At 38.7% G+C, this 12,679-nt stretch overlaps 1 long non-coding RNA gene across 1 annotated transcript; it reads right to left on the reverse strand.

Annotated features, from left to right (window-relative positions):
• Window positions 1–2,434: 2,434 nt before the first annotated feature.
• LOC107827403 (uncharacterized) lies at window positions 2,435–4,374 on the reverse strand. The gene is made up of 4 exons (XR_001657511.2): window positions 4,240–4,374; window positions 4,054–4,129; window positions 2,681–2,883; window positions 2,435–2,567 (listed from the first exon to the last, which is right to left on the reverse strand). It is a non-coding gene; the product is annotated as an uncharacterized LOC107827403 (long non-coding RNA).
• Between the last annotated feature and the right edge of the window lie 8,305 nt (window positions 4,375–12,679).

Genomic DNA, 12,679 nt, shown 5'->3' on the forward strand with positions numbered 1-12,679 from the left:
TATAATTCGTGTATTTAACTCATAATGTGTAGAAATCACTTACCTCATGATTGACGATGAAAATGGGCCTCCAAAAATCACTCCAAAGTCGACTCCCATGGAAGAAGGGAAATGAAAATGAGCTAAACCTCCCGTTTTAAAACAACATTGCCCAGCCCAACCTTCTTTGCAAACACGGCCTTATCCTCGCGTTTGCGAAGAGCATTCTTGCTCCAGCTCCAAAAGTCCCCTACGCGAACGCTATGCACTGGTCGCGAACGCGGTGACCAACTACTCCGCCCTTTTGCGAACGCGACACCAGACACACGAACGCATAAAACAAATTCCTGGTGCCACCTCCTGCCTGCTTTTCTACGCGATCGTGCAGTCCCATTCGCGATTGCGAAGCACTGCCTCCTCCAAGGCTTCGCGAACGCGATGAACAAATGGCCAAATGCCCAACAGACCTTCGCAAATGACTCTTCCTTCACGGGCGCGAAGAAGGACGCACCAGACCTCAGAAAACAGCAGTCCAAACATAGCGAAAAGACCCGTAGCCCCTCTGAAACATACCCGAGGCCCCTGGGACCTTGTCCAATCGTATCAACAAGTCCCAATACATGACGCAAACCTGCTCGAGGCCTCAAATCATACCAAACAACATCAAAACTACGAATCGACGAACGCGTTTGAATTACACATAAACACGCACTACAAGAAAGTAAGGATACGACGACATTAAATAAATGTCGTATAGAACTGCTGAAATGTCACAAATTCATTTACCGACATTTAATTTACATTTGTATCAAATGTCATAAATTTTGGGGTCGGAAATTTTCCGACATTTATTTAAGTGTCGGTATGAAATTTATGACATTTTATTTATGACATTTTTTAAAACGTCAATTTAAAATTGCTGACATTTAGTATAATGTTTCTAAAAACAATTATGACATTTATTTACAGCTTTTAAAAAATATCACATTGTGATTTACGACATTTTGGTAAATGTCAATAAAATATTTACAACATTTAAGTGAATGCCAAATAAATTAGTGACATTTTTTAAAACCTTGTGCAATGTCACTTTGAAATTTCGATATAAAATTTTCTAAAATATGAATAATAATATTTTATTTAGTTTTTCGTTGTGACTCAAATATATATTCAATTCATACACTCATAAATGTCAATCTTTATACACAATGAAACATATACGAAATAAAAATGTATTTGGATGTTGTATTCAAAGAACATAGTACATAATAAAGGTTCTCCTTACAAGTTAGAGTTCAACTCAATGACCTGTTATATCTCAAATAAAACTTAGTTCTAACTAAATCATAAAAGATAAAAGTAATTGTAACATGGAACTATGTCAAATTCAATCCTAATCTGAATGAATTCCCTTAACTTCTAGAATAAATTCTGCAACAAGGCTTTATGGATACATCTTTCCACAAGTCAAGTATTCTAATAATTGATCTTACATCGTTCAGAAGTTCTGCAAAAGAATCACATTAAAGGAGAATTACAACTATGTAATAAAGCTGAAAAAATACCATATGTGCTGCATGTTTTTCCGAACTAACCCACTTCTCTTTTTGGTCCCAAGTTCATTAGTTTCGTTCTTTTTAATTTTGTTAACTTGAGAAAAAAATATTAGAAAGGTTACTTTGATAGTTTATAGAATTCAAAATTGATTGTAGAATACAAGATACGAACAACAAGACAAAGCCTATATAGCCCTAGAATGTTGCACACTTCCACAAAAATAGCATAACAACTTTAACTTATAAGCAGAAGTCTAGAGGCAACACTGAATACATATGACAACACCTTTATACTAGATTTTCTTCTCTGACACCATTGTAAAAGTTCTTCTAAACTAAAAGCTCCACTATTTACAAATCACAAAGATATCATCCAGTACAAACTCATCAATTCTTAAAATGCTAACAGACAAGTAAATTTCAATTTTAAAAAAAGCTAGAATTAAGCATACTTCAACCAAACAGTGACAGAACTTTCACCAAACCAAACCAGAAGAGGCAAAAATTATAAAGAAATAAGCCAAGACAAAATTAGCCTACTCATAACTCATACTGGAAAGATAATAACCAAAAGAATTGAGTTTCACAAAGTTATAAGATATTCTCAAATCTCCAAACAACAAAACATACAAAAATAAATACAACGAATCTGATGATGATATAAGATTGCATTTATTGCATTTGTAAGAGAAATAAAGAAATGATGGAGATGGGTAGGAAAGGTAGTTTTCCACTAAATGCATTCTAAGTGAGGTAAAAACAACTGTCCAAAATCAGTTTGCACTACAGCTCAAACAGGTTGTAGCCATAGTACAAAATTTGCTACATATCCAATATATCAACAACTAACTTTCACATATTTTGCTTAAAAAATAAGATCACAACACCTGAGCAATTAAACTCACAACTTTGATGATTAACTAGTACACAATGCTCAAACTCACCTTATTTGTGTGAACAATTGAAATTGATGATAATGAGTAACTACAAGAAAGTAAGGATACGGCGATATTTATTTAGTGACACAATTCACTGCAAAAAAGAAGGAAAAAAGAACAAGAGTTCAAAAAGAACAAAGATTCAGTGATAAGAATAATAAAGGCCTAAAAGGCAACAGAAGAAGATGCTTTATATTTCTGAAATACCTTTGCAGCATTTGAGCTCCAATAATGAACTAATGAACGCCACTGATTTTCTTCAACCATGTTCGAACGATGAGCTAAGCGCTCAATATCAGTACCATATGGTTCAAACCACATCTTTTTGCTTCATGCTTCCATTCTTTCCATTCAGATCCAACTGATATCATCAACATATGTCTCATATCATCAGTTGCATCAGTATTTTCCTACATACATATTTAACACAACTCATTAATATAAAAATAAAAACATCTTAGCATATAGTGTTTGGTTTAGTATTAAACACCTTAATATGAGACCATATTATATCCTTGAACATATTAGGCACAAGCCTCAAATATTTATAATTCAATGGCGCTAAGATGTCATTCCGTGCTATGACACCAAGTTTAGAACTCAATCTAGTTGCTTCTGGTCCAATAGGTTACCCATGTTCATTCAACTCAACATGTAAATTGCCACCATCATTTTCCCATCCTGAGTGCATCATAGTGGGGCACCTTGGTCACTTAGATTTTTCTTAACTCTCATGCTAGAAGTCTACTTATGGGAAAGTATTCAAATAACATCAAATACTCTCCCCTGCAGTGGTTTTCTGTGACTAGGACCCTAACTACTTCATACTACAAAATGAAGATAAGATATCACTTTAGCACCTGGAGAGATTTTCTATATCATGTGAATCATTTCTTGACAAGTAACCAGATCGGATAGCTTATCTTTCATTTTGTGGCCAGTTTTGAGGTGGTTTACGCATCGCCATACCTCCCATTTGTTGTTCTTATTGCTGTAAAGAATTGGATAAAAGCGCACCTTGACTAGAATCTCATTGTCTTTTTCTTGCCATCACAATAAAGTTGCTCAAAAACTATGATTCCTGTCAAAGTGAAAACTAATTTCTACTATCTAAAAGTATGAAATAATATCTAACTACCAAGTCAAACAACAAGATATGTAAGCATAAGAGATTTCAACGATTGAATGGCATAATAAGAAACATCAATCTGTTCTCTATTAAATAACAGTCTTTATTAAACTAGTAATAATACTATGATAATATTATGAACTAATTTCATAATCTTCATCAAATGCTTCAGTACTTTCCAGAGTTTGTGGGTCAATTTCTGTTCCTGGCACACCTTCCCTAACCTATTCAATATCTTCTTCATCCAATCCTTTTAAATAGCAGCATATTTTTTATACAGGAAGTTCAAATAGTATAAACATACTCTGCAAACAAACTTAAAGAGCCTAAATATCTAGGAAAGGAAGAAAAGAACTTCAGAATACAAAAATACTTTCTTTTAACTATCACATAACAAAAAATTAGATTTACATAGTACTAAATTAAATAGAAGAACCTGCAAAAGCCTCACCAAGAGTCTGAACCCCATATCAATGTTCTTCCAATATCTTGCATCCCTTTTCCCGTATTCTTCAATCTCCAAGTATCTGTGGTTAAATTACCAAAGCGTAATGCAAAATTAGGTTGTCTGGAGAATTCTAACTAATAAAGGAGACTGTAATTTTAGAATTAGAGGAGGGAAGCCAAAAATTCTTACCGCCAAAATCCTTTCCTTCTAAATACTCTCCATTGGGGGAATATGATGCGGAGACCGAAACCAAATTTGACTAAAATTGAACTAGGTTTAATAAAAGGTTGTGCCAATTTAAGAATTCCCAACATCTTAGGGTCTTGCGGTCTTCTAATAAAGGAGCTTGGAGTATCTCGGCTAACTTTTGGTTAGCAATTATGTAAATTATAAATATAATCTTGATTTATATATTCTTTTCATTTGTATACTCTATTTTTTAACTCAAGAATTAACAAGTACTAGTAATATTATTGACTAAAAATAAATATCTTAATTTTTTAATTTATAAAATAATATAATAATACGAACAATAGAAAGTACATTAAAAGTTTAATAAAATTAAAAAAATTAAAAAACTCATACAAAATAAAATATATTTTTATAAGTATAAATAATGCAATAGTGTTAAAATTATTATGAGATACAAATCAATAATAATGTCTTAACTTTTAAATAATTAAAAAATAATTATTATTTTAAAAATATTATCAACAAGACATTTAATTACCTCCCTAGAAGTACATAATAATCAATAAATTGTATTATAGATATTTAAAACATTACTCCTTCATAAATAAATACAAAATTACTTTTAAGTTGTAAAATAATAAAAGTCTAATAATTTTAAGATATATAAAACTAAGAAATTAAGACCAATTACAAGTGAAGATATAAATTTTGGATGATCTGTATATTTTCACAAGAAGTGTTCCAATAATATTCGTTCCTATGATGTTCTCACTTAGTAAATATGCAGTAGTATGGTTTTGTTATTTTCTCACTTAGTAAATATGCAGTACTACGACTTGGTTATTTGAGTTAGTCTCAATCTTCAAATTTCTATATATGAATTGAACTTTTATCATTTATTTGGTTAAAGTATTTTGAGAGTCAACAGTAGTAATTAGGAAATTTAACACATAAATTTGCATAGGAACTATTGGGCGTATCCCAAGCACTAAACGATAGGGCACAATCGGGCACTTGGGGCATAACCCTCATAAAACTAAACCCCACATATGAGCCTCATGTCATTTTACAAATGCTCAACCCAGAGGCTGGCGAGTCCAAAAAAAGCCTTTTAAAACATTGATTAACAATAAGAGAACTCGTCTATTCTGTGGTTACTATCACAATATTTGAAAAAATATAGTATTAAATAAAAAAGAGTATTTTCTTTGCTTCTAGACAAAGAATGATTTATAATTAAAAAATATGGAGATATTTTCAGCATTAATGTAAATGTCGGTAATTACCAGCTAATAATATGACATTTAAAATAAAAGTCATACTTTTTGTGACATTTTATATCAAATGTCATTATTTTTACAATATTTTGTATCAAATGACATTGTTTTTACTACATTTTATCACAAATGTCATTATTTTTATGATATTTTGTCATAAATGTCGAGAAATTTATTTGTTTTTCGACATTTATTTCAAATATCACTAAATAAATGTTGGCGTATCCTTATGTAATGACCCGACCAGTCGTTTTGAGCATTTACGCTCCTTTCAACTATTTGAAGTCTTGAATAACTTCCTACGAGGTATTATGACTTGTGTGAATTGTCGGTTTTGATTTTAAGGTATTTCGGAGTTAGCTTGGAAGAATGAACTTTCATGTTGGAAGTTTAAGTTGAAATAGTTGTACAGATATTGACTTATGTGTAAACGACCTCGAATTTGAATTTTTATGATTTCAATAGCTCCGTATGGTGATTTTGGACTTAGGAGTGTGTCCGAAAAATTATTTGAAAGTCCGTAGTAGAATTTGGCTTGAAATGGCTAAAATAGAAAGTTAAGTATGGAAGTTTGACCGGGGAGTTGACTTTTTGATATCGGGGTCGAAATATGATTCTGGAAATTTGGAATAGCTTCGTTATGTCATCTATGACTTGTGTGCAAAATTTGAAGTCATTCCGGATTGATTTGATATGTTTCGGCAAAAGATATAGAATTTAAAAGTTCAAAGTTCATAGATTTTGATTTGAGGTGCGACTCGTCATTTTGATGTTGTTTGATATAATTTGAGGCCTCGAGTAAGTCCGTGTTATGTTATGGAACTTGTTGGTATGTTCAGACGGCGTCCCGAGGGCCTCGGGTGAGTTTCAGATCCTTAACGGATCGAATTTGAATTTGGAGGAGGAGCTGAAACAGCTGGGTTACTGGTGTGATCGCACCTCCGCGAAAAAGGGCCGCAGGTGCGAGCTTGCGGATGCGAGGAATTAGTCGCGGAAGAGAAAAATGCATGGGTTGTCCAGGCACCGCGGGTGTGAAGTCGCAGGCGCGAAAAAATACATCGCATGTGCGAGAGTGTTGCCGCTGGTGCGAATCTGCAGGTGTGAAGAAATGCATCGCAGGTGGGAGCACCACAGGCGGGGGAGTTATGCCGCAGGTGCGAAAAAAATCATCGCGGGGGGTAAAATCCTGGGCAGAATATTAAAAACAGAAGGGTTCCGAGTTTTGCCATTTTTGGACCTTCAAGCACGGTTTTTGGGGCATTTTGAGAGAGAATTCAAGGGAAACTTGAGGTAAGTCACTTGTTATTATTTCTACTCCATAATATTGAATTATCATCGAATAATCCGACTAGATTACATGTGTTTTGAGGTGTAAATCGGGGGTTTGAACTTAGGGATTTAAAAATAAGATTTGAATATTTGGAGTTCGAGTTGAGGTCGGATTTTGATAAAATTAGTATGGTTAGACTCATGGTTGAATGTGCTTACAGATTTTGTAACTTTTGTCGGGTTCCGAGACGTGGGCCCCAGGGATAATTTTTTAGCTAAATTTCGGATTTTTATGAAAAATTAGTATTTTCTTATGGAATTAATTTCAATAAATTTTATTGACTGAATCGAATTAATTGTGGCAAGATTCAAGGCGTTTGGAGTCCAATTCACAATGCAAAGGCATAGCGGAGTAAAAAATTACATGGTTTGAGGTAAGTAACACTTCTAAACATGGTTCTGAGAAAATGAATCCCCGAATTTGGTATGATATAAATTTTTTGGAGGTGACACACACGATAGGTGACGAACATGTGACGTGTACCATATAAATTGTGTCTTGAATAAACCCTATGCGGTTGTAAGATTAATGAATTATGATATTATCTGAACATTTTTCACGTGTTAGAGAAATTGAGCTGAGGCTCCTATTAAAGATCATGTACGTGCCAACAATTTGGGACCCATGGGGTCGTGTTGCTGTTGAATTAATTGTTCAAAAATATACATTTCACACTCAGTAATATTTGTCCATTATGAGGATATTTATGGGATTGAGTTGCGCGACGCAGAAGGCCATAATGGATTTATACATTATTATTGTTTTGGATCTAGGTTGCCCGCCCGCAGTAGGCCTTATTGGCTTTACTATTTTATGGATTAGGGCTGCCCGCCTGCAGCAGACCTTATTGGCTTTATTATTAAACGGATCAGGGCTTCCCGCCTTGTAACGACCCAACCAGTCTTTTCGGGAGTTATAGCCCCTTTTTCCCCATTTCTGTTTCTTTTGTGCTTTTCAGCTATGGTTTTGGAGTGGATTAAGACACTTAGTCTCTAAAGTAGAAGCTTAAGTAGAAAAAGTCAACCGAATATTGACCTATATGTAAATGACCTCGGATTTGAATTCTGATGGTTCCATTAGCTTCGTTAGGTGATTTTGGACTCAGGAGCGCGTCCGGAATCTGATTTGGAGATCCGTAGTAGAATTAGGCTTGAATTGGCGAAATTGGAAATTTGGCGATTTTTGGTCGGCAGTGAAAAATTTGATATCGGGGTCAGAATGGAATTTCGGAAGATGGAATAGGTTCGTAGTGTCATTTGTAACGTGTGTGCAAAATTTGAGGTCATTCGGACGTGGTTTGGTTAGTTTCGGCATCGATTGTCGAATTTGGAAGTTTTAGAAGTTCTTAGGCTTGAATCTGAGGGTAATTTGGTATTTCAATGTTGTTTTGAGTGATTCGAAGGTTCGACTAAGTTTATATGTAAATATATGACTTGTTGATATTTTTGGTTGAGGTCTCGATGGCCTCGGGGTGATTCCGGGTGGTTAGCGGATTTGTCGAAGTTGGAAAATGCAGTTGAAGCTGTTACTTCTGCTATTTAAGCACCTGCGGAAGGAAGAGCTGCAGGTGCGAGGTCACTAGTGCGCTTGGGGAAGCCGCAGATGCAAAAATGGAAAGCCAAGGATGGGAACGCAAGTACTAAGAATTGGCCGTATCTGCGAGCCCACAGGTGCGAGGCCTTGAGCGCAAATGCGGAAAGGAAGAGTTGGGCTGGTTCCACAGAAGCGGAAGTGTTACGCATGTGCGCGCCCATAGGTGCGGAACCTGGGGTCGCAAGCACGGAATTGAGGGCTTAAGTGGTTCTCGCAGATGCTAGGATTCGACCGCAGGTGCGCTTCCGCAGGAGCGGACATATGGCCGCAGGTGCGATTGTGCTGGGCAGAAAAGCCCCAGCTCGTGTGTTTTGCCTTCATTTTCCATTTTTGGATTTGAGAAACTCGGGAGAGAGGAGAGTTTTCGAAAGTTTTCATGGAGCAACGTTGGGGTAAGTGATTCTAACCCATAATGGTATAAATTTCATGAATCTATGTCCTTGTTCATCATTAATTAGTAGGATTTTGGAGTGAAAGTAGGGTGTTAGGGCTTGGGATTTTTAAGAAACAATTTAAGGATTTGAAGGACCAAACGATGTCGGATTTTGATGAATTTGGTATGGTTAGACTCATGAGTGAATGGTCTTTCTAGTTTTGTAAATTTTGTCAAATTTCGAGACGTAGGTTCGGGGGCCGGGTTTGAGCCAATTTCGGGTTTTGCTCTAATTTGATAGTTTTTCTTGTGCAATTCATTCCATTAGCGTATGTTGATGGTATTGTACTGATTGTGAATAGATTCGGAGCATTTGGAGGCCGCGTCGAGAGGCAAGAGTATTGCGGGGTAGAGATTTGACCGGTTTGAGGTAAGTAACGATTGTAAATCTAGTCCTGAGGGTATGAAACCCCGAATTTTTGTATCAATCTACTATTTTGAGGTGACGCACATGCTAGGTGACGGGCGTGTGGGCGTGCATTATTAGGGATTGTGACTTGGTCTGTCCCATAGCAACTGTAAAGTTGCATATTTTGTGGAAATTATATGATACTTATATGTTTTAGAAAGAGTTTCTGTAAATTGGGTTGAATGCCATGTTTGAGCCTTGTGTCAATGCTGTTTGGACCCTTATGGGCCTTTTCTTATTATCCTCTCACTGTTTTCGATTGAAAATCTATAGTCAGTCATGGTTATACTCGGTTTTGATGCATATAAATGTTGTTTTGGGTTGAATGCCCTGTTTTCACTGAAATGCCCGAGTGGCTTGAGAGGGTTATAATTGAGTAAGGCCGAGGGACTAATTTGTGAGGATATTTATGGGATCGGGCTGCACGCCGCAACATGATTGATATAGGCCGAGGGCTTGAGTGATTTATGCCAGTTATCTGTGCAGATTATAGCACTTGGGCTGAAGGAGCCCCTCCGGAGTCTGTACACACCCCCCAGTGAGCACAGGTACCTACTGAGTGCGAGTGCCGAGTGCTGAGTGACTGGGAGGCATGAGTGATTGTGAGGTATGCCCGAGTGGCAAGAGTGATTGTGAGGTATGCCCGAGTGGCAAGAGTGATTGTGAGGTATGCCCGAGTGGCACGAGTGACTGTGAGGTTTGACCAAGGGGCTATATATGAGTGATGCTTTGCCCGAGGGTCTGTTTATGGTTTCATCATTTTTGCTCACCTTTGCATTGAGCCTTTGATTCAAACACTAATTTTTTAAGCATGTTGTACTTTACTGAATTTTTGTGATATGAACTTGATTTTCTTTATTGCACATCACTACTGCTTAGTCTTTATTTATTATTGTTACTTACTGAGTTGGCGTACTCACGTAACTCCCTGTACCTTGTGTGCAGATCCAGGTGTAGCTAGGCACGGTAGAGGTTGTTGATTATTCTAGTTGTAGATTTTCTCGGGGATAGCAAGGTAGCTGCTTGGCGATCGCAGCCCCTGCTCTTCTCCCTCTTTTCTTCCTTTAGTTGTTTTTAGCTACTTTCCAGGTTGAGTTAGCCTCGATATTGTTAAACAGATTGTAGTAGATGCTCATGACTAGTGACACCCCAATGTCGGGCTTTTCTTTCTGCACTTTTGTTTTGATTTGAACTCCTTTACGAAGGATTTTATGTTAAATAGCATTGAAATTATCCGTGAAATGAAAATATCGATTAGTTTTGGAATGAGTTGGCTTGCCTAGTACCACGATAGGCGCCATCACGACAGGGGTTAGTTTGTGTCGTGACAGATTGGTAGGAGAGCCTAGGTTACATATATCTCACGAGTCATGAGCAGGTTTATTAGAGTCTTGCGGATCGGTACGGAGACGTTTGTACTTATCTTTGAGAGGCTGCAGAACCTTTAGGAAACTCCACATTCTTGAATTATTGTCGTGCAAATCTGTTGATTCTAGTAACTAAACATTTGTTGTTTCATTCTCTCATAGATGGTGAGGACTCGTACTACCGGTCAGGAGGGCCAGCCACCAGTACCACCAGCCAGGGCCGCGAGAGGTTGAGGCCTCGGTAGAGGCCATGGTAGGGGCAGAGGTGCAGCCCGTACCGCAGTTGGGGCAGTACATATAGATCCACCAGTTGTCCCAGATCAGGACCAGATTCCAGTTGTTGATGCACCAGCTCAGGCACCACCTGTGCCTATTGTGATTCCAGGCCTTCAGGAGGCCCTAGCTCATATTATGACAGCGTGTACTGGCCTTGCTTAGGCGGTCTCTATCTCGACGGCCGCAACCACTTCTCAGGTCGGGGGAGTCACATGCACTCAGACTCCCGTCGCTCGCACACCCGAGCAGGTCGTTCAGGGACTCCAGACACCCAGGGTACCACCAGCCCAGCCAGTTGTAGCTGCTCAGGATTATGTGGTTCCTGCTATGCCTGAGGATGATCAGCGCAGGTTGGAGAGGTTTGGGAGACTCCAGCCACCACCTTTTAGTGGCACAGAGAGAGAAGATGCTAAGGACTTTTTGGACAGGTGTCAGAGGATACTCCGTACTGCTGGTATTCTGGAGACTTGTGGTGTCTCATTCACTACTTTTCAGCTTTTCGGGGCTGCACTCAGATGGTGGGAGACTTACGAGAGGCGTAGGCCTGTTGGCGTAGCACCCCTTACTTGGCAGCAGTTCTCTGTGGTCTTTTTGGAGAAGTTCGTGCCTCGGTCCCGCAAAGAGGAGTTGAGCACATAGTTTGAGCGGCTTCTCCAGGATGATATGTATGTGACGCGGTATGAGATACGATTCTTGGAGTCAGTCCGTCATGCTATCTGGTTGGTTCCTACAGACAGGGAGAGGATCATGAGGTTTATTGATGGTCTCACTTATCAACTATAGTTGCTCATGACCAGAGAGAGGGTTTCGGGTGCTAATTTTGATGAGGTTATCGACATTGCTCGACAGATTGAGATGGTTCGCGGTCAGGAGAGGGTTGAGAGGGAGGCCAAGAGGCCTCGTGGTCAGGGTGGATTCAGCGGTGCTCTTTTGGGGGGTCAGTTTCAGCACGATAGAGGTCGTCATTTCAGACAGGCTTAGTCAGCTCGGCCATTTCACTGTGGTGCATTATCTGGCCATGGTTCTCACAGTTCTCATCAGGGCTACTTATCACTTAGTTCCCTTCTGGCTCAGAGTTCATCTCGTGCTCCACCTGTTTAGGGGTCTTCCATACCAGGTTCTTCTACCAGTTATCCCGGCGCCAGGGGTTCCCTTCAGTTCCCACCACCAGCACCAAGGAGTTATTTTGAGTGTAGGGAGTTTTGGCATATGTGGAGGCATTGTCCTCGTCGTCATGGAGGTCTATCTCAGCAGAGGAGTCAGCCTTCGACTTCAGCATCAGTTACCTCACCACCCGCCCAGTCAGCTCGAGGTGGAGGTCAGTCAGCTAGGGGTCGCCTTAGAGGAGGAGGCAGATCAGGGGGTGGCCAGACTCGTTTCTATGCCCTCCCTGCCAGACCAGACGCTATTGATTCAGATGTTGTGATTACAGGTATTGTCTCAGTTTGTCACTGAGATGCCTCAGTATTATTTGACCCTGGTTCCACATATTCATATGTTTTCTCGTATTTTGCCCATTTTCTGGATATACCTCGTGAGTCTCTAGTTTCTTCTGTTCATATTTCTACTCCTGTGGGTGATACTATTGTTGTGGACCACGTATATCGGTCATGTGTGGTGACTATTGGGGGTCTGGAGACCCAAGTGGACCTTTTGCTGCTCAGTATAGTGGACTTTGATGTGATATTAGGTATGGATTGGTTCTCTCCATATCATGCTGTTCTAGATTGTCACGCTAAGACGGTGACGTTG

This window comes from Nicotiana tabacum, chromosome 2 (assembly GCF_000715075.1).
Source record: "Nicotiana tabacum cultivar K326 chromosome 2, ASM71507v2, whole genome shotgun sequence".
Classification (NCBI taxonomy): Eukaryota; Viridiplantae; Streptophyta; class Magnoliopsida; order Solanales; family Solanaceae; genus Nicotiana; species Nicotiana tabacum.